This window comes from Amblyomma maculatum, chromosome 9, assembly GCF_055883805.1.
Source record: "Amblyomma maculatum isolate TAMU_Amacu chromosome 9, ASM5588380v1, whole genome shotgun sequence".
In the NCBI taxonomy this organism is placed as follows: domain Eukaryota; kingdom Metazoa; phylum Arthropoda; class Arachnida; order Ixodida; family Ixodidae; genus Amblyomma; species Amblyomma maculatum.
The window spans coordinates 60,584,184-60,605,318 of NC_139352.1; the positions used below are offsets into that span (position 1 = coordinate 60,584,184).

At 47.4% G+C, this 21,135-nt stretch overlaps 1 protein-coding gene across 1 annotated transcript in view; it reads left to right on the plus strand.

Moving 5' to 3' along the window:
* The window catches only part of Nca (neurocalcin homolog), a 102,885-nt gene that overhangs the window by 13,671 nt on the left and 68,079 nt on the right, over nt 1-21,135 (plus strand). The window contains exon 2 of the mRNA XM_084578843.1: nt 10,262-10,379. The gene's annotated coding sequence lies outside the window, so the exon portion shown is untranslated. The remainder of the gene's footprint in view (nt 1-10,261; nt 10,380-21,135) is intronic.

Sequence of the window (21,135 nt, forward strand, 5' to 3'; positions counted from 1 at the left end):
AGGGGTAACGTGAATGCCAGCGTCCTAGCAGACTGATACTGAGATAACCGTCCCATGTGAAACGAGAGACCCAAGTTGGCAGTTCCTGCCAGCCCGTGTGTCACGTGGGATGTGACGTCACAGCGTCACGTGGGTAAGACGTAACTGCGGCCGGGTCACGCGAAGGCTTGAAAGTGCGAGTAGTATTGCTTTCGTAATAAAACAAACCTCCGAGTCATGGGTCGAAGGTACACCACACTCATTCGGTCTGTTCAGCTATCATTTTTCTTGAAAGCAAACTTGGATCTGAACCGCATTGGCTAGAGAACCGCCTGAAGCGGTGCTTTGCAGTGCGTTGGATTCGCACAATTCTTTTGGCTCGGGGCATTACCCGTGGACCGCACAAACTGCTTTCTGATGGCAGTTATCCTCGAATAGCGAATTCTTTTTGTGTGCGTGATGTTTCACACGGCAGATTCCTGGGTGTATAAAGCCTTTCGAGTTAAGTGGGGATAAACACTGCGCTGGTAGTTTGTTTTGTGGCACGAAAACTTTCAGTTGTACTGCTACTTTGAGGCATGCGAGTTTGTTTTAATGAAGATTTACTTTGAACGCGTGCTCTAAAGTTAATCCAACATTTTGTATTGCATTTCTACTCCATAGCTGTTACAAAATGCACATTTGCCTGCTCCAAGAGCTGCCCCAAAACTTACTTTGGCCGTCCCAGCCGTGGCCGAGGCTAAGACTCTTCCATCAGGGCGTATAGGCCCCAAGAGGAGAGGGAAGGCAGCCCGAGCATTGTGTGCAACATGCATCGTCAGCAAGAGACTGATTGAACTGGATTGATGTTGCCGGTCGGTCGAATGGAAATTTTTGGCCTAATCGCCTGCGGCCGCCAACGACGCACGTGCCCTGGGGGCTTGCCGCCACTGTAATGAATATGAAACAAGGCTGATATGGCAGAAATTGAAATTAGGAATTTTGTGGTTCGTCCGTGTTCTTTTTTTTTTTTTATTAGAAACTGGGATACAGAGAAGGCTTAGAACCAAAAAAACACCAAGCAGCGCATCTCGGACGAAATCTGCTCATATATCACCATAGCCCCCATCCCGCGAAATATGCATCCTACATACAACAAAGACCGGCGCCAGGCAAGAGTTCGGGCCCTGAGCAAAGCGCACTGAACAAATTCGGAAACGAGATACACTGATGCAGCAAAATAGCCGGGAAGACAAGGCCACTGCATTAGCGTCATGGATTTCACATTTACTGAAAAGACCTCTGCAACTATTCCAACAAATGACACTGACACAGCCGAAGAGGCCGCAATTGCCTTAGCAATCTCGACGAGCAAAGAGCATGTCATCATTCTCACTGAATCACAGTCTGCATGCAGAAACTACCAAAAGGGAATAATTTCCACCATAGCACTTCAAATCCTCCGTCGCACCACAACTCGCCACCTCCCAGACACCTACATCATATGGACTGCGGGACACACTCACTTGGAAGGAAACGAGGCCGCCAACGCCTCAGCCCGAGGTAATGCCAACCGGGCACCACTTCCAGAGGGATTTCGGAGAACACAGGTTGTACCCAAGAAATATACTGACATCCTTCTTGCATTACAGACTTGACAGAAGAAAATATTCCCCACCTCACAAGAAACTAACCAGAGAAGAAGCAGTCACCCTCCGAAAAATCCAAACCAACAGCCACGTCCACGGCACCTTACTACGCAGAATCTCGCCCACCACCTACAAATATGAATGCGCATTTTGCAACGTACCAAACACCCTACAACCTATGGTGGGGGGATGCAAGGGACCAAATGGTACAATAACCATCGTGGCCTTAACCGAAGAGCAGTGACAGACTCGGCTGTCAAGCCTCAGCCTGGATGATCAGCATAGTCTGGTCAACCGGACTCGGGAGATGGCTCAGGTTCACGGCTTCCTGGACTGAGAAGGCTGCCCACCTAGGGCTGAATATTTCAGGAATAAACTTCAGCGCATTGACTGCACTGGAGTGTAGTAGCACTTCTAATGCACTGTGACCGTTTGGTTTGGTACTGAGGCTTCCCTTTTTTACCAGGTGGACCAGATAGGTCCTAGCCAAGTCAATTAATTCCCTACTGTGACGGAGTCTGTCTCGCCCTGGCGCAACGCCACCAACACTATTTATCTAGTATGCCTTATCCAGTTCTCAAGGCGCCGCGCAGTGATGACGATGATAATGACAACGTGCATGGAGCGCAGGAAAAATGGAAAATCGTTTTGAGGAAGTGGGAGACGCTGTACTTGTTTCGCGTTTTGATGCACAACATATCCGCGTAGAGTGAAAGGAGAGAGGGACAAAGAGGTGCCGTAGTGGTGCAGTTCACTATAGTAGTGGTGGGCTGCGGTCAATAGCCACCAACGCGCACTGACATATTGCACCTGTGTGTACCCGTGTGACTTTTACGTTTCGCCTCCATCGAAAGGCGCAGCCGCCGGAGTCGGGTTTGAAACCAGAGAATACACAGTTAATCTCAGTCCGCTTATCAGAGAGGATAAAGAGTTAAAGCGGTGAGAGCCCGTTCCCACGGTATGGAGCTCCCTCTCGAGGTAACCTTCCTTGATGGATACGGTATCGACCAGTATTGAAGGGAACACCGCTAGTTTGTATGAAAACAAATTCATATTTTCGTATCAGTGGATCTGCAGAGACCGTAGATAGGTTTCATGCTTACAGAGGAGAACTACTATAAAAAAAAAGAAGAAAACAAGGCATTGTTTGCTCTAACGCAAGAGGATTAAATTACAGTTGACTGCATGACAAAAAAAAAAAAAAAAAAAATTCTTGTTTCACCCAGAGCCCGAGGCACCGATCGCCGGACGTCAATAGTCGACGGCAGCAAAGAAGTGTTGCGTCGCGATGGCCGATATAAAACAAGACGAAATCGTGTCATTTCAATAGTTATACCCCGGTCACTATGATCCAAATGGCGCCTTGGGTAAAAAAAAAAAAGAGAGAGAGAGAGAGAGAGAAAAGAAAAGAAAAGGTTTCCCTCTTCTTGGGAAAGATTTTCTTTAGTCTCGAAACCCTTGCGGGCACCGAGGCATGCTTCGGAGCCACTACAATTATTGCTGCATCGCTGTATTCCCCCAGACGCAATCGAGATATAGGGAGGGAGACATGGGGGAAGGGGCGGGAAGGTTTCGGAATCTGTGCGTTGCTCCTATCGACTCGGCATACTTCTTTCTTGTGTAGCTCTGCGTCGTTACAAGAGCACTGCACTGTATGCGAGGTAATTATAATGTTGGGCCGTCGCCAGCTGTCGGCAGAGCAGCTCTTTTTTCTTGCGATTTTAGACTTCCAGCACTTCGGTTTTTCTTTCGCGTTATTTTATTATTTTATTTTATTTTTTATTTTTTATTTTTTTTTTTTTTTGTGCGAGCATCGAGAGTTGGCGGAGAGGCCAGTACGTTCGAGCAACGACAGTGATACCCTTTGAAGATTGAAAGACCAACTTTTCATAGAGTTTCTTATTATTGTTACGGGTTGGATTTTTTTTTTTTTTTTTATAAACAGATGAATGCTGGATGAATTCTAGTGTTGGCAGAGCATGCAGTCAGGCCAACGTCGTCTTCTTCTTCTTGGCCTTTTGAAGCAACTTCGCCCACTGCGTGAATACTTGGAAGACGCGGAAATGAAAATTTTAATGCCTGAAATATTATACAATATTTCCGCCTTTAGGATTATAACGACACCGTTAATTGGTCCACCTGTGGCATCCCTTGTAGGCCCCCGTTTCCGTACACGTAATTTGCTATTCGCTTAATCACTTACCTCTTTTAATGTGCGGCTCTGTTAAGAGTATACCGTGTACTCACTCACTGCTCAGCTCAAGAGTTATAGTAGGACCGATTTCCACCTCACTCGCGCATCTCACTGGATCGACCTACCTAAATGCCAACTGCGTTTTTCGTGACGTCATCTAACCCTGCGACCAATGAGTGCCCGGTCATATATATCACATGTCGCCTTCCAGCGACCAAGTGCACTGATTAGTCGCAGGGTTGAGTGACGTCACAGGGCTCTTTTTTTTTTTTTTTTTTGGCCTGCACACTCTCATTTTCTAAAATGTTTTTCATCACTACCACCTAGCTGCCAGAAGCATATGCGTGCTCGTGATATTTTTGCTCAACACTTTTACAATCATATCTTAATGTAGGGTTTTTAAGCGCAAACAGAGACAAGGACAAGAGAGGCGACACCCATACAACAACTATCAACTGACTTATTGGCGGAAGGCAACACCATGTATAGGCCGATGGTGGGAGTGAATGAAACCAAGCAAATAACAATGAAAAAAAAAAAGAAAAAGGAATCAAAGGAATCGAAGGTAGAAAGCCAGCAAAGCAAGGCGCGTGCGTAACACACGAAAATACACTTTTTCCAGAGAATCAACAGGTAGTTGCGTTGAAAAAAAAAAAAATCCAATCTCAGCCACGAACAAAGATCAATTCGGTTCGCTGATTGATGCGCTCGCTGCCAAGTTTCATATTGTTGCTACGGGTCGACTGGTCGAAGATGAGGCAGAAGTGTGTGTACACTCTCCCTCTAGGCTAATCCCGGCCTCTAGGCTGATCCGTGCCGTCCTGTCTTTACTTTTGCCAAGAACCTCAGACTCTTCAAACCGGGCCACACATGGATGTCATTTACTTGCGTGAGCAACTAGATGCTCATCTTTATTATTATTTTTTTTTTTTAATTTCGGGCGTGTTCCCCCAGACGGTGATTGACACAGCGTCCAGTTTGAAGTCAGTTGATAGTTTGCGCTTGTGTGTCGTCTCTCTTGTAGCTGTCTTTGCTTTCGTTTAAAAACCCTACATCAACATGAATTACCAAAGGGAACAAAATGTAGCGCACCAAGACAAGGACAGAGAAAGAAGACACATACAGCGCTAACAGCGCTAACCAACAATCCCAAGTATCTACCCTTATGAACTAGCTCGCTCAACGGGAAGTTTCAATTATATTGACAATCGCAAATGACAGAAAAATTAACCGGGCTGTCTATAAATTGCAGTAATCGAGCACAAATTTTGCCCGAGGTGAGTGTAACCTCTCCATCATGGCCACCGGAACCATTTTTGCGTTTAAAAGACGCTCTGTTTGGTACAAACAATTTTGTTCTTATTTTTTTTTTTCTTTACCGAGTTCACGTATGTCAGTGCGCAAGCGCAGGATGAAGGAGTATGTTTGGAATGAAGCAGTTTGAAAGCTAGAGGTCCACTAGTCATCTTTCTTAACGACATAGACAGCAAAAAGTTTCGTAACAAATTATGAAAGCACTCACTGAAGGGCACATATTTCCGGTATTCTTAGAACGTGTATGGTGAATGAAGTGGAGCGCCGCCACCTCTCCCTCTGGGTAATATAAGAACCTCTATGCAAATTTGGGCTCTCGCTCCTTTTCAGCAGAAGCAGACGACGTGCGACGTTTTCAGCGTCGTCTGCTTCTAATGTGGGATGGAGAGCAGGCTGTACACTCGGTCTGCGCGTCGCGGAATTCCAGGTGTTGTTTATTATACGCTCGCTCCTCTCATGAGGAGAATTGCTCTTGCTGGCTGTGGACTATCTCTGCAGTGTTGCACGGTTTGAAAGGGACTGCAAGAAGTACGGGGGCACAGTCACCACAAGGGGGCGCGACGCCGCCGCCTCTTCTATCAGCTCATCCATCGCGGCGGACGAAGCGAGCGTCGTGTGTCATCTCTCCATTCCTTCATTTTTATTTTTTTCGCTCGCGGAGCTGCGCATTCTATTCGCGCGCGTTGGGAGCGTGGTTGGCAGCAAACGCGCGGGCGATGCCATGCAGTGCGCGTTGGAAACCGGATGTGTCGGCAATCGGGGTCGGAGTGCTGGCGGTGAGGGGGTAGCCGAAAGCGGAATGAGGAAATCAAGCACAAGGCGGATAACGCCCGCCATTCATCGTGTATCTGTCTTGCTCGCTTTTACTTGTTATGTGCATACACATATGTGTGCATCCTCATTGCCGGCCCTCGTTTCTGAAATAGCCGTTTTTGGGCGTCATGGGTTTTGTCTAAACGTCATCGAAAGTCCAATATTACTAGGGCTTCATTACCGTCGTCGCGTGTTGCACGCAGGGATACCGCTTGCATCGAAGCGCCTAGCTCTGCGGCGCCCCGCGGTCGTAGTTGCCAGGGCCTACTGACTTGCAGCACGCATGCTTTTCCTTTCCTTATTATTGTTTTATTTCCGCGGGCAGTTGCAGCTAGGGCCCGGGTCGCACTCTGTTGCTTGGACCAGAAACTTTCGATCAGTTTGTTCGAGGTTACGTGGAATGAACGAACGCGAGGCAGGCGGGACTTCGTGCTGTGCGTGGGATGGGTTTGCTGATCGACCGACGACCGGACAGGCGTCCGTTTCGGCCCGACGTCCGGACGTCGCCCAACCTCCGCCCCCTCCCTCTTTCCTTCCCAGGCCTTCCTGGTTGCCCGCCCTCTTCAATTTCTTATTTGTTTCTTTGGCAGTCGTCATTGAATGTCGATACCTCCTGTCGGATAGGGCCTTATGGACTAGTTAAGGGGGTATAGGCACCCAATTTCAGTTGCATGCATTAGTTAGTATACATGGGTCACCCCATAGTATCCCCAAGGCCGCTAAATAATTTAATTTTCTCTCGATTTGTTTAGGGATTTCATGGCTGTAGACGTGTAAGAAGTGTACAGGCCACACATGAAAGAAGACTGATGATGATGGTAGGGCCCAAACCCTGCTCAACGGGTGATCACACTGGGTTCTTGATCAGACCTACAAAAGCTTTCCATACAATGCCAATGTGTTGTTCATATAAACTTTAACATCCAGCCGTCCCCGCTTCCAGTACTCAAGGCGTCGTTTGGTCGTTTCCACTGCATTGGTTTGTGTCACGAACTTCACGGCGCAGTCCGAGTAATATAACTTGTGATACATTGTTTTAATGCACTTCACCGCAAGCCAGCCTTCTCTAAGAGTTGGAAGGATAAGAAGCAGTGTGCATGCTGAAGCGTCCGACATGTTACAAACAACGGATGGCCTGTTGGTTTGTCCCTGCCACGTTGATTACTGCGACTCAGAAAAATTCTTGGGGCACTTTTTTTTTTATTATTATTAAATTAAGGCATTCATCATGGGAATAACATCGAACATGTCCATTGTGCTGGCTGGAACTCGGTATTTTTAGTATAGAGCAACATTCCTGATACAAAGCTTGCATGGTGAAACATCTTCGTGCACCGTAACAGTTGAAAATTAGCTTGAAATGGCATGAAAAACATCGATAAACATCAACAACGGCAGCATTCAAAGAAATGCTGCCCTTATGCAATAGAAAGTTTCATTGGATTGGGAGCGCTAGCTTTATGGAACATGGCTGATTGAAGTGTTGAAAAGCCCCTTACTTCTACGTGTACCTTGGCTTTAATTTCCCCCTCGCCTAACTGTTAGTGTAAAGTTGTTTTCGGCTTCTGGGGGTTAATTGGCTGATGTAGCACGCCGATAGCTTCTGTTTTTAAGATCCTTCACCTCGGCATTGTAGCGACTCAGTTTACACAATATGCTCCGAGACGGCTTGCCAGGCGCTGCTTGTAGTGCACACAAGTCTTGTGATATCACTTCGTATCTGCTGAAGGTCTTTACACTTTCTGCCTATTTGCAGTCAGAGCAGATGAATGCGTTATTGTAGCTTTCTGAAACTTGTCATGGAGCTACTTTGCCTTTGTATTGCCACCTGTTGCCTCTGGGGGCAAAAAGCAACTTGATGGATTGAGTTGTGATGGGACCATTAGTGGGAAATATAGCCACTTAAAGCAAGTGCACATATCTTGACGTTTTGATCCCTTTTGCAGTATAGCGCTGTAGTATCTTGTACTTAAAAAAATAAATATCACGTTGAGGTTTTGGCGATGCGATGGATGCCTCCGTGCTTCTTGTTCTTTTTTTTCTCTAATGCAGTGGTGAAGTGGCTTTATTTTGTGACTACTTATTATGATGTTTAAATATGCTATTGCTTTTGTTTATGGCACCTGCTTGGGTTGTAGCTGCTTGGCATATGCCTCTGTCATTGTAAATTATTAGCACAGGCTTTGTTGTTCTTGCCGTTGCACAAATGCTAGGCACTGGCATCCACACGAGTTTTGTCTGCGTTGTAAGGCTGCATTGCCTGTTGGTGTTAAGCGTCCCGAAATAAAAAATGCAAGCCTTTTGGAGCGCTTTGCAAGGCCTGTCATAGGTGCTGGATGCTGTGTACTGTTCTCATTTTCGTTTTGCTGTGTTGCAAAGCCATTTCAGTTTTGTCCGGCTCCATTTTTTCACCTTTATCGGCCAGGGTGGCATATCCTAGCTTGGCCTTCCTGCCATGCCTATGTTGTTTGCTTGGTTTCCCCGTGGACGCATCTGGCGGGCTGTGTGGAATCGATTTCATTGTTCTGTCTTTCTTGGCACTGCCGTTCCCTGTGCCCGCTTCTTCTCCTCTATCCTTGGTCTGGCTGCCAGGCGGAAGCAAACAACTGGACAATGGCTGGGGGAGCCCGCGACTGAAATAGCTCCACCCCCACCATCGGCCTCCAGACATGGCGTTTCCCCTCTCTTTCCTCCCCCCTTTTTGCTGTGCAAGCCATCCCAGTCCCAGCCTTGTTCAAAGGGAGTTTTATCATCCGCAATTTGACTCAATTTGTCACTGCACTGTACACTTTGGCATCACATTTAGTGTATGAATGACATACCTAGCTGTTCAGCAGAAAAGGTTAGGTAAATAGGTAAGGGGCCTGTTGTGACATGCATTTTGAATGATTCCTCTGGTAGCATGTGGTTGTTGTTTCTTCCACATTCTGGTCATTTATATTCAGGGTAAAAAAATTTACTATGTTGATGCCCTGGAAATCAACACCTTGCAATTAAAACAAAAAAGCAAAGGCCATTCTTTGGTGCTTTATTTTTGTGTGTTGTTTACATTCGGAATACTTTGAACAAATTGTTCCTGATATACTTTTTTTTTTTCTTTGCTGGAAACATTTAACCACTGGAACTAGAATGCCAGCACCATCGCTGTTATCTTAAGCAGGCCACTTTTGAGGAAAGCATTCGTGAAGTAGTGTTAATTTCCACTTCTTATGCCCGCATTTTTAAGTCAACTCTTTTCCATAGCGTCTTGCTGTGTAAATAAATAAGTTAACAAGCAAATATGGTGTTAGTGAAATAAGCAATCCCTTTGGATAGAGGTGAGGAGTGTTGTTTGCTCATATGTTCAAGCTATTGAAAGGCCTTAAATTGGAATGGGCTTTGCTTTCACAGCTGTGTATAGAGTTTATGCTGAGTGCATATGTTTGCTAATCGAGATTGTTGCTGCAGGAATGCAGAACTGTGGGCCATATTACAGTCACAAGGCCACCGCAAGACCATCTGCTTTGTAGTATTATTTTAAACAGAATGCCATTTTGATGCTAAGACTTTGTCATGTGCATAGGAATATAAGTTAATTGTGCATTCATGGAACTGGACGATGCAGCTAGAACTAAGTAGAGTTAGTGGTACTGCGTCATAAAAGAAGCCAGTTGGTTGTTGCAGCATTGAGGCTGGGCAGAGAAAGAATGGGTGCTGTTATGCGCATTGTGAGGAGGTTGTGAATTTGTTTCCTTAGGAGCGAACACTGAAGAAAATTCAAGGCTATTATGGAAGCTAGCGTTTATAAATTTTGCAGCATCCTCCATGCTCTTTCCATGATAATTAGCTTAGTGCTGATCCTTTAGCGCAGCCTTTGAGGGAATGTGATGCCAGTTAGGTTTATTCATTTGTTATTTATTTTTTATATCCAGTGGCCAATAGTGTCACCACCATGTGGCATCTGGTTATGTGGTGAGCCCAATAAAGAGTTGAGTGCAACACCAGTCTCTCTGGTTGCGACTTTTGACTTTTCCACCATCACGTGACAATAGCAAGCAGCAAGATTGATGAATGACGAGTTTCTTGTTGCAAAGTAGCATTGGCCTAAGGGTCTGAAAAACGAGTGGTCATTAATGGCCGCTATTTTTCCAGAGTGGTGGCTTCAGTCAACAGTATCGCTGAATGAGCCGGACCAAGTTCTGCCTCTAGCTCTCGCTTGAGGCATATCACCTTTTTGGGCCTGTGTTTAGCAGCAGCGTTTGTGCATTCTCTCATTGCATTTCAGTGGAAGGAAAGAAAAAAGGGCAAATGGAGCTTGCTCTAATTTGATTCCATCTGTCTTTCTGACTCCCAGGTGGCCTCGCGTCCTGCAAAGGAGGCCCCGGGCCCTGGGAGTTGGGCCCTGCCACGACGCTCCCCAATGAAGTCCCACCCCCATGGCGCCTGGTGGCACCTGGAAACAAACCCCGTAGGCAAGTCACCTTTTTACCCTCATCTGTGTGTGTGTGTGTTTTTTTTTCTTCCTTGTTTTGTTGTACATAAGCTGCCCGATAGGCACTGTTGGCTTAATGCTTGTTTTTTTTTTGCTGATAGAGCACTTGTTGCTGCTATGAAGAGGCCTCTGCAAAGCCCATGGGGTCTCTATTAAAATTTCACAGTGAGGGGAGCCTGGAAAGCATGTACAAATGTCGCACTTGAGGGCGTGGTGTTGGCATATTCACTAAATGTCAATTTCTGGGGCAGTGATTGCAGTGTTACACTGAGGGTAATGTCAGTCTCTTGCTGGAGAGAACAAGCTCATCTGCTTTTTAAGTGCAGTTTTTTTTTTTTTCTAATATGAGTGCATTAGGGGGGGGGGGGGGGGTTACCAGTGCATTGTATTGGCACACGATCGTGATGAACAAAAATGGGAACGACGCAACGCTTGGCATTCTGCACAGTCAGCACAGCCTAGTGTCAGCCAACTTGATTGAAGGTGCGAGTCCAACTTCAATGTGCCTCGGGCATCGCTAGGCAAACTGCAATGTTTTCGACTGTAGCCGCTCTAACATCATGTTCTTGTTCTGGCTAGCAGTATTGGACTGCATACATGTTTTCAGCATTGGAACTCACCAGCGCGTGATAAGCATCCTGTCACTCACAGCATGACTGGAGCTGGTAGCTTTGTTCTTATAACGTGGGTGAATAGTACATGCATGCTGAATATTCTTTCCAATCGTCTCTTTTTTTCTTTTAGGCAGACTTACAAGCTCACGAAGACTTGGCACACATTTAACGCTTCCGTTTCTTAATGCCAGCAACTCACTGAGGGCTTTCCAAGGGACTCGAAGTGTTTATCTTGAACTGACACTCGAAACACACACAGTATGTGATAGTGCCAGCCAGATTTAAAGCCTTTCACAGCCAGGACAAGATTAAATTTCATGGTGGCAACTATTTACAAATCATTGATTTGCCTAGCAACAGCCTAGGCATATCAGAGTTGGACACTGATCCTGGGAATAGTGGGCCAACGCTGGAGCTGTGCTGAAAATAACACACCCTACTGTTTTCATTTCTATGCATTGCAATAGTACCTACACCTGCTGCTACAACTCACAAGATAAACTTTTGGAGAAACTTGGCAGTGAAATGTACTTTCACTGACAGCCAAATGGACCCTCAGTAATTGCAAAAACCATTGCTTGTCTGGATTTATTAGTAGCCCAGCTTTTTGTGACTATATCTTCTACATAAGAGAGGGTGTGGCTGTTCTAGTTCCAACAGCAGGTTAGTGCTGTCGAGAAGAAATGCATGGACAAGCAGATCGTCTGTGACCTGACATGCAACCTTTTCGTTGTGGTGGGTCATCGACAGCAATACATAGTCCGCTGCTGCAACGCCGCCGCTTAGCGCAAGACCTCGATTGCGAAAGTGGTCCCCTCCTGTCCAGCCTACCCACCCCTGTGCAGAGCCCTTTCCCCGCTTGGCACACTCCACCTTCTGTGACCCCTTCTTTTTCTTGCCAACAGGAGGGAACAGATCAGTATAGTGAGAGAGGTGGAAAAAGCCGGGGCAGTCGGGAGGACGGCCTGCTGTATAAATTGGCCGTTTCACGGGTGTGTCCTCCGCTACCTCTGCAGCGGTCCTCACGTTCTCATTGCTGCCCTCCCCCTACTGACCTTTTTCCTCTGATAGGACCCTCCCACTTGACCTTTTTTCCCTTGTTGCCACTCCCTTGTCTTTTTATGTTGTTTCCGCCTTTCTCTCTCTGTCACCGATGCCTTGTCTGACCTTTCCCCGTCCTCGAGTCTTCTCTCCCCATTGCTCCCTAATGGCTGCCAGGCTTCATTCCCTTTGCCTCCTCGCAGCCGCCAGTGTAGCCCTACTTTCTGATGGACCCCTCTCTGCATGTGGTGGTGCTTGTTGCTCGTTTCACTCATTCTTGCTTTTCTTTTTTCTGATCTATCCCTTGTTAATCTCTCTTTCGTTTCTCGCTTTTGATTGGACTCTCTTGCAATGAAAATGGGTTTAGCAAGGCACATAGGAAAGTGCTTCATTTGTGAACTTGTTTTGTTTGTTCTGAAAGGGCTTTCACTTCCACTTCATTTTTCTTCCTTACACGCTTGTTCCTCTTAGTTTGCCAGGCTCTCTGATTCTCGTATTTCTTATTGCGTGGTCTGTGCACGTTAAAAGCACGGAACACGCAAGAAGGTCAAGTTTATAAAGAAATGCTGAGGCCTCTACTTAAGTGCTAGCATTGCTTGAAACTGCCTGCTAGCTCTGATTGGTGTATACGTAATTAGTTGCAGTAAATGGACCGGTTACGGCAAAAAACCGATGACGACAACAAAGGCTGGAAAGAGTTGCGATAGCCCTGCTCCACCTTTATTTTTTTTTGCCTACAGCACTAACAAGTGCTGCAGCCACTCTTGGTAATGGAGGGTCTTTTTTCTTCCCTGGAGCAGGGCTTAATTTTATGCATATCACCCAGGAGGAGGAGGAGGAAGACGGGGAAAGGCCACGAGGGGAATGGGGTTACCTTTGACAGAACCTTGCCTAATGTCCTTTCATTGTGCTTTATTTTGCTGTTGTTTTGGGGATTTCTCCCTCTCGCTTGTCTCCCCGCTCGCCCTCAACTCTACTGTTCATCGAGGTTGTTTGACGACAGGGTGCATTTTCTGAGTGGCTTGCATGGATGTGGCTCGATCTCTGTCTGCTCTCCTTTGTCTGGGCTAACTTTTGAATTTCTCGCTCCTGAACGCCCTGGCTTCCTTTGCTTGTTTCCTCTTTACAATGCCCTCACTTTGCCCAAGCCTTTCCTTGTTGCTGCTGCTGCACCTCACTGCAAGCATCTTTGCTCCCGTGCTTTCATTTGCCCGGCCTTTTCTCAGTGTCGTCTGTGGTGGCTGCATACCTAGCTAAGCCCTGCGCGGAGTGTTGAGCTGTTAGGCCCTGCACATCCCCGTGCTTTCATATTCTCCGTTAGAGACAGCTCTCAGCTTTCGTCAAAGACAGCTGTCCAGTGCGTTTTTCTGCCTCCTCCTCCCGAGGAGGAGGAGGAAGAGGAGGGGAAGGCAAACGTTGCGTTTGCTGGTGCGACACCGACATTGTCTGCCATGGATACCGTTATGGAGTTGCCAGCTGCTTTACCCCAGGAGTCCGACATCGTCATGGGATTGGTTGCTTCTTCTTGGTGAGGTAAGACGTGTTCTTCCTCTCTTTCTGTCCCTGTGATAATGTGTAAGAATGCAACCCTCTTGTTCCAAACGACCAACTGTGAAGGACGTTTTGTTGAAAAGTTTGAATGTTTAAATGTACGGGGCGAGCCTCCAGAACTTGCTGAAACACCTCTTCATCGTTTATTTTATTGGGGAACAGTCAGGGGTAGACTCAAGGGCCGCTCTAGAGTGGGTGGTTGTGGCAAGGTGATTAGATTTTCGCTATACATTTCTCAGTTTTCTTTATTTAGAAGATGAGGAGGGGGAAATAGCTTTATCGTCAAAAACCTCTTGCTTGTGGTAGGTGTGGTCGCCTCACAGCCCCTTCTTCCAAAAGGGCAACTCTGGAAGATTTTGAAACATTTTGCATTCATAATCGCGTTGTATTTCTTGGATCTCTCTCACTTCAAAACTGGATTTAATAATAATTGGTACTCAGTTTTGAAATGTCAAGAGACAGCAAGCCGTTACTGAAAATGGGTTTTGATCATGATTTCATCAATACTTTATCATGAGCAGCCAGTATTAACATCAAAAGCAGTATCAGCGGAACCGCTGCATATGTTGCTAAACGGTTAAACTGGTGAATGTAACTGATAACATCATTCACGAATGTGCAAAAAAAAAAAATCTTTGCGGACATTTTTTGCTCAGTCAGTGTATAAAGAGCACATAGTAGGTAGGCAAATCATGTCACAAAGCAGGGCTTCAATACCCATTTAAACTGAAGCAATATGGCTAATTGAAATCTGCAAAATTTGGAGTAGATGACAGGCAGGCTGAGGACGAGCTGCAATAAATTGTTTGGTAAAATGCATGGACCTCAGAATCCAGCAAGAGCTTCCCTTTGAAGGGACACGAGGGGGAATAGCAAACCAAGCAAGATGCTACGCTAGACTGATGCTTCATTTCTTAGGATCACTGTCCACACTTTTTTTTTCTGCGTGGGAAGATAGCTGCATTGCTGAGCAAATGGCAAACCAACATGGCATTATCCTTTCCATCCTCAGGCCCCCATCCCAGGCAAGGTTACATCATTTTTGTGATGTGTTGTAGCGCTTCTCACCGTGAATTCCTTTGACCACTTGCATTTCTGAACTTCTGACAATGGTTGCACAAAAGCTGACTGCACTGAATGTGAGGAAAAATATTCAATACTCCTGTTAGTATCTCACCTTTCTCTCAGTTGCCAGACTCAAGTTGTTTAGCTGTATAAGACCCTTCTCATCCTTGCCCAGGATTGCTACTGGGCTGCTTTGCTGATGTTTCTACGGTACTTGCTCACTGAAGATGGGATAGTGACGCAGGAAAAAATTCAGATAGGTGTTGCCACAAGTATGTCACTTTTAGGCAGCGTTTATGTTTCTTCACTTCTTCAATTCAAATTTCAGCCGGCTTCATACGAAGTGGCACCAAGGTGAACTTGAACCAGAAGGTGCTTAAAGGTCCACGGAAACGGCCCCCAAGAAACCACTGATAAACGTGTTCAGTGTGTAGAACACATCCTTTTGAGCATTAACGCAAAGTATAACTCCTTGGAACAAAGCCAGCAATTTATTACTAATTTTTAAAAACTGCGTTTTTTGAAATTCGCGGGCAGAGGGAATGTCGCTTGGCGGTGTCGCATGGAACTATTTCCTAATCCCGTGACGTCACGGGTCGGTTGACTGGCAAGGCTTGCTAGAAGCTGCCATTCGCTGCGGTCACTGCAACCATGACGTCACGAACACACTTCCGATAGCTGCGAAAATCGTCTGCTCGTGCGCTGCTCGAACTCTGTGCGGGCTGTTACAGCTCGCCGCCCTTATCGGTTAGGTGGCCATTGCCCATTAAGTGCAACAACCGAAGCGACGCAGGGATCGGCAGAACGAAGCTGCATTTACAAATATCTTATTTATATAACGTGGTTTCAGGAGTATCGGAGTGTCATCCGACGAGGCGTCAACAGCACGGTCAAGCACCGCACGATGGCAGCACCTCTTTGACCGCCGTAAACATCGCCGCTGTGGCCCCTCCTCCCGCATACCGTTCGCGAACCACACGGCGGATCGTTAGCACCGATGTCCGAAATAAAGCGTGCTAAAATTTGTTGGCGTCTGGAATATTCAGCCGAATATCAAGTATGAAGCCCTCGTGAGGATCGCTGACCAGCAGCAAATTGCTGGTAAGAGCGATAGCCGTGATACAAGCTAGTTTCTGCTCAAGCCAGCTGCCGCTGGTGCATTTCGGCTGATCCGATCTGCTCGTACTAGCTCTGCGATTAATGCGTCGGCAGAGTTAATCCTATAATTATTTTACTATGGCAGGATAGGAATCACTATAAGGCAGTTTCATAAGTAGACGATTTACGACAGCGTTGATCATGTTCCAAAGCGTCGACCGCCGCAGCTTCGAAGCGAAACAATAGGCCTAGCGACGACTAGGGACGGTCACGCACGGCGCCGGCGTTCGCCACGCTCGCACGTTCCACCCCCGCGGTAATTGTGTAACGTACCTCAGCCTGCTCGCGGCATCCCGTGCTGCAAGCGTTGCAAACTCGTGTACTTCCATAGCTAAGACCGCGTATTTTTTGGCGTTCTGCTCAGCAACAAGCCGTTCAAACGATACTGTAGGCACTACAAGGCTTCAGTACGCAGTCGCTGCGCTGTCGGCCGTAATCGAAGACGTCGGGCGGTACCATAATCTATACATCGATCTTTAAACGTGATACAGTGGGCAAATGAATAACTTTGTGAAGCAGACCCGCTCGTACGTTTCGCGCACTCGGGCGCCGACGAGTAGCTTCCGTCAACAGACGCCGTCATAACCTCGGTTAACGACGCAAACCGAGGTCGTCAAGCTCGGTTTGCGGTAACCGCGGTTAGTGGTGCAACCATGGTTTGGTCCGCCGTGTAACATAGGATAACCACGGGTTCGCGGTTACACTAACCGTCGCTGCGCGAACTGGCGAACTCCTCAGGCGTGTGCAAGCGAGGACGGGTTGGCGGAGTACGCCAGCGAGCGAGCGCGCGGCAACCGGAAGTTCGTCGAAGTGACGTATGTCTGGGCGGAACTTTGAACTTGCTTGTATTCTTTGTGTTTTTATGGCTCCCTTCGGCGTACGAGTTGAGAGGGAAAATTGGAAGGATCATTTTTAATCGCCGATATCTCTGGTGTTGCAGAAGCTAGATAGAAAATTTTTGCGGGAGAATGATGGGTGGTTCAATAACTATCAGTGTTATTGCGTTGTTTACCCTTCTTGGTGACCCCTTTCTGGGGACCTTTAACTGTTGGCCTTATTTGAGTTAAACTCATCGAACCTGCACCTCATCCGGCAGATGGCAGTGAGCGACATGCAGAGTTTCCGAATTTGCATACTGTCATTTGCTCAATTTCATAGTTTGCACGAATGTGAAATATTCAGCGATTGTGACCGCGTGTTGCAGAGTGTGTGCCTTATACGTCGGGAAAGAAATGGCGGCTTCTTGCAGCATGAGAGCCCGGCGCTGAATTGGGAGGAAGGTGTAAGAGCTGCCCGTGCATTCGGCATGATTTTGGGAATTCGACCGTTGTTGCGCTAAATGACATTTCGCGTTTTGAATTTGGGCCTTTCGATGGCGCAAAATCAGAAATTAAGGTGAAAGGACAGTGATTCGTTTCACTGAAACAGGGAGACCATTGCAGGCAGCCGCGCACTGGATCGAATGCAGTTCGGCAAAAACTTCGAAGTAAAGGTGGCTTAAGTCCAAGGTCAGGGTCTTTCCAGTTGTGATGTATGGATGCGAGAGTTGGACTGTGAAAAGGGCTGACCGCCGAAGAACTGACGCGTTTGAATTGTGGTACTGGCGAAGAATCTTGAGAGTTCCTTGGACTGCCAGAAGATCAAGTCAGTCGATATTGTCGATCATAAACCCTGACTGCTCATTGGAGGGTCAAATTCTAAAGTTAAAGCTCGGCAACTTTGGTCATCTGATGAGAAGAGAGGAGTCGCTGGAGAAAGATTTGATGTTGGGAAAGGTTGGGGGTCGCCGGAGAAGGGGTAGGCAGCGAACGCGATGGTTAGATGGCATCCTCGAGGCACTGCAGATGAAGTTATGTGATGTTAGGAAGATATTGAGAGACCGGAAAGCGTGGCGTGACATGGTCCATAGGGTCACGAAGAGTCAGACACGACTGAACGACTGAACTGAAAATTTTTGGGATATCTCAATATCTTAGCTTAGGGATATTTTTCCGCGTGTCGAAGCATTACAGTGTACATACACGCTGTAGTATAGTGCGGTGCCGCGGATGAATTTTGATCAGCGGCAGGGCTTCTCGCGCCGACTGTGCACAGCTCACGCCGGCCTATCCGGAGCTGCCTAGGCAAGGTCGCTGGGCGGTCGTTTGGGACGTCTAGGGTTACCGCTGCTACGGGTGCCGTTGCTGCTTAGGTGTCGCAAAAGGTCGCGGTTAGAAAGTCGCGGTGCCCTTTCCATGTCTCGCGCATGTTCCTGCGCTCCTCTGCCTTCTTGTTTCTGTGTTGGGTGCCTGCGGGATGGGTCGTGGAACGTGACTGCCTTCCCTCCGTGGGGACGTTGAGTTCTCGGTGACGTGGAAAGAGGGGCACGCCCATAATCCCTCTGGGCGCGCGCGCGCTCGAGTGTGAGAGAGTGGTGTGGGCGAGGAGGGTTATAGCTGGTTACGCCTCATCTCGTCCGCGTTTCTCGTCACGTGTGCGAAGTGGCCGCTTACACACGCACAGCTAGCTACGTGGTACCTTACATGCCGTCTCGGCAGTGTGTGTAGTGCATTGAGCCAGACTGTGCAGGCCTTCCTTTTTTTTTTTTTTTCGTCTTTATGTGAATGTTAAATGCCAAGCATTTACGTGGGCAACGCTTGCCACTCGTCTCGTGTCCAGTGGGGCCTCGGCAGATTGTATTGCCCAGGATAGAAGGGGAGGAAAGGAAGAAGACAAATAAGAGATATAGGTGGCTTAAGTCTAAGGTGAGGGGAAAAAAAAAAAACACTCCCTCGAGCACTTCCATTTCGGTGCAAGCTAACCCGTTAAATACCCATGAATACGCGATCGCCTACGTCCTGAGGTACTCGCAGATTCTTTCTGTGAGCGGGCTGTGCCGAGCAGAGATTGATTTGGTTCGGGTGAATTTAGAATATTTGGTGGCTGTATTGGAGTTTTTTTTTTATTTTTTTTTTTTTTTTTTCAAATTTCAGTTGGCGCACTCGGTGAACAGTGAGCTTTACACCACGCCCTTCGCAGGCGGAGCTAAGCACTTTTCCTTCCAACCACGGTGACTGTTCTCTGTGAAATATTGCGCATTCCCGTAAGAAGATCTTGTATTCACTCTTAGGGGGGGGGGGGGGGGTATTCTACACACACACGCGCACACACACACACACACACACACACACACACACACACACACACACACACACACACACACACACACACACACACACACACACACACACACACACACACACACACACACACACACACACACACACACACACACACACACACACACACACACACACACACACACACACACACACACACACACACACACACACACACACACACACACACACACGCGCGCGCGCGCGCAAACCTACTCTTCCTGTTGCTCACTTCTTTGATTTCCTCAACCGCATCTTACTATCCTTTTATTTTCGCCGCTCCAGTTCAAGTGCTTCAGATCTTAGATAGCGAATACCGGGACTGGAAAACATATTTTCCTTCTGTTTTTTTTTTTTTTTTTGTTTGTTTGCTTCTAATAAATAACCCCTTACAACTGCTACGAGATACGTAGACTGAAGGCAATGAAACACCTTTGTTTGCCTCTGTGGCCCTACGCATTCTTCTCCTTTCTTCTTTATTTTCGTCTTCACTAGCTGTTCTCTTCCCGTCTCCGTATTACACATCCGTATTATCGTAGGTCCAGTATCCGTCTGTACATTCCGAGGCAAAGCTTTCAGAACCATGACACCGCTTTTGTTGTTGTTGTTGTTGTTGTTGTGGTGGTGGTGGTGATGGTGGTGGTGGTGGTGGTGGTGGTGGTGGTGGTAATAATAATTAAAAGACGCTCCTATCTGTCACACAACACTTCAGCGTAATGTCATACCAGCTGCCGCATCGGGGAGCTCGTTCGTGTGACGACCCGGCAACTGTCTCTATACCGTAATGTGCATTCATGCGTGCGGGTGTTCGCTTTCGTTCGGAGGTCACTAATTATGCGTGTCCTGCGGTGGTGCTTCCACATCCCCCCCTCCTCTCCTTTAACATGGGAGCTAGTCGCGGTGTGTAATGACAGAGCGCGATCCCCCCTCTCTCTCTTTCTGCCGCGAGCGTGCACTCGAAAAGTCGTCGAGGGCTCAGTGAGGAGGGCGAGGGGAGGTGCGTTTACATAATTCATACCCCGCCGCCGCACGACTACACACAACACACACGCGCTCACATTATGCATTTTATGCATGCACGCCTCCGTGTGCTGCGCGTACGTTCGCGTATCGGTCGGGCCGCGTGTGTTTGGGCGTTCGTTCTGTGCGATCTGGGTGTCCGGTGCGCTTTTAGTCTCTTTGTTTGTTTTTGCAACCCCCTCTCCCGTCTCCTCCGTAGGAGCTTTATTACCGCGGTGATCAGTTATCACACGCTAAAGTATACTAGCTTGGGTCTCGTCGGTTGGCGCGTTACACATAGATGGAGAGCCTTATTAATTCATTCCGACTCCTCTGGTGGCTTCTTTTCCTTTTTTTTTTTTTTTTTTTTTTTTTGCAGAGGGATCGAGGGGAGTTAGTTTTGTGAGTGTTTCGATGCTTTCATATGTAGGCGCTGCAGCGCGCTGGTGGCGTTTGCATGCTTTGGCGTTTTCTTTTTTTTTTTTTTTTGAAAAGTGATGAAAAGAAAATGGAAGATAATGTTAGCCGTCGTGCAATACTATCTGGAGGCTTTGCTTTTCTAGTCGCATCTCTCCCATCCACCCTTTCTAGCCTGTGTCGACGATAAGTCTGAAGCTTCCGTTTTTACACTTCGTTTCTGCATACTGGGGCTGCCTGACATCGTAGAAAGAACTGCGCTCACACATGACTTCTAACTGTCATCTCTAGTCTGAGTATATATAGCGTGTCATATTGGCCAAGCAGTTCTTTCTGCACATCTTTAGAATGGAGTCAGTGTGAGTGGTCGAGCTGGCGCGCCTGTATTTTGAAAAGAACTGCTTTTGTCCGTGGACTGCGTCGGGCGCCGTATCTACGTCAGTAGAGAAGGCGAAACGGAGTGGTAGACCGCCATTCCTTCTCACTTATCTGCTCAGGACATACCAGTTATTTTGACTCTCATGTAGGGTGAGTTCGCAGGCCGTACGGAGTACTTAATGGGCCTTTTCTGTCTGCAAGGGCCCGTGCTCGCAGATTTCAGTTCCCATGTCGCAGTTATTAGAGTTATAGCTTACCGTAATCCGCGATCCGCCACCGTGACCCTCTGCGCGTGGGCGGGGCGCAGAAGCTGATTGGCCCCGACGCGGCAGGTCTATGTGCCGACATCTTAGAG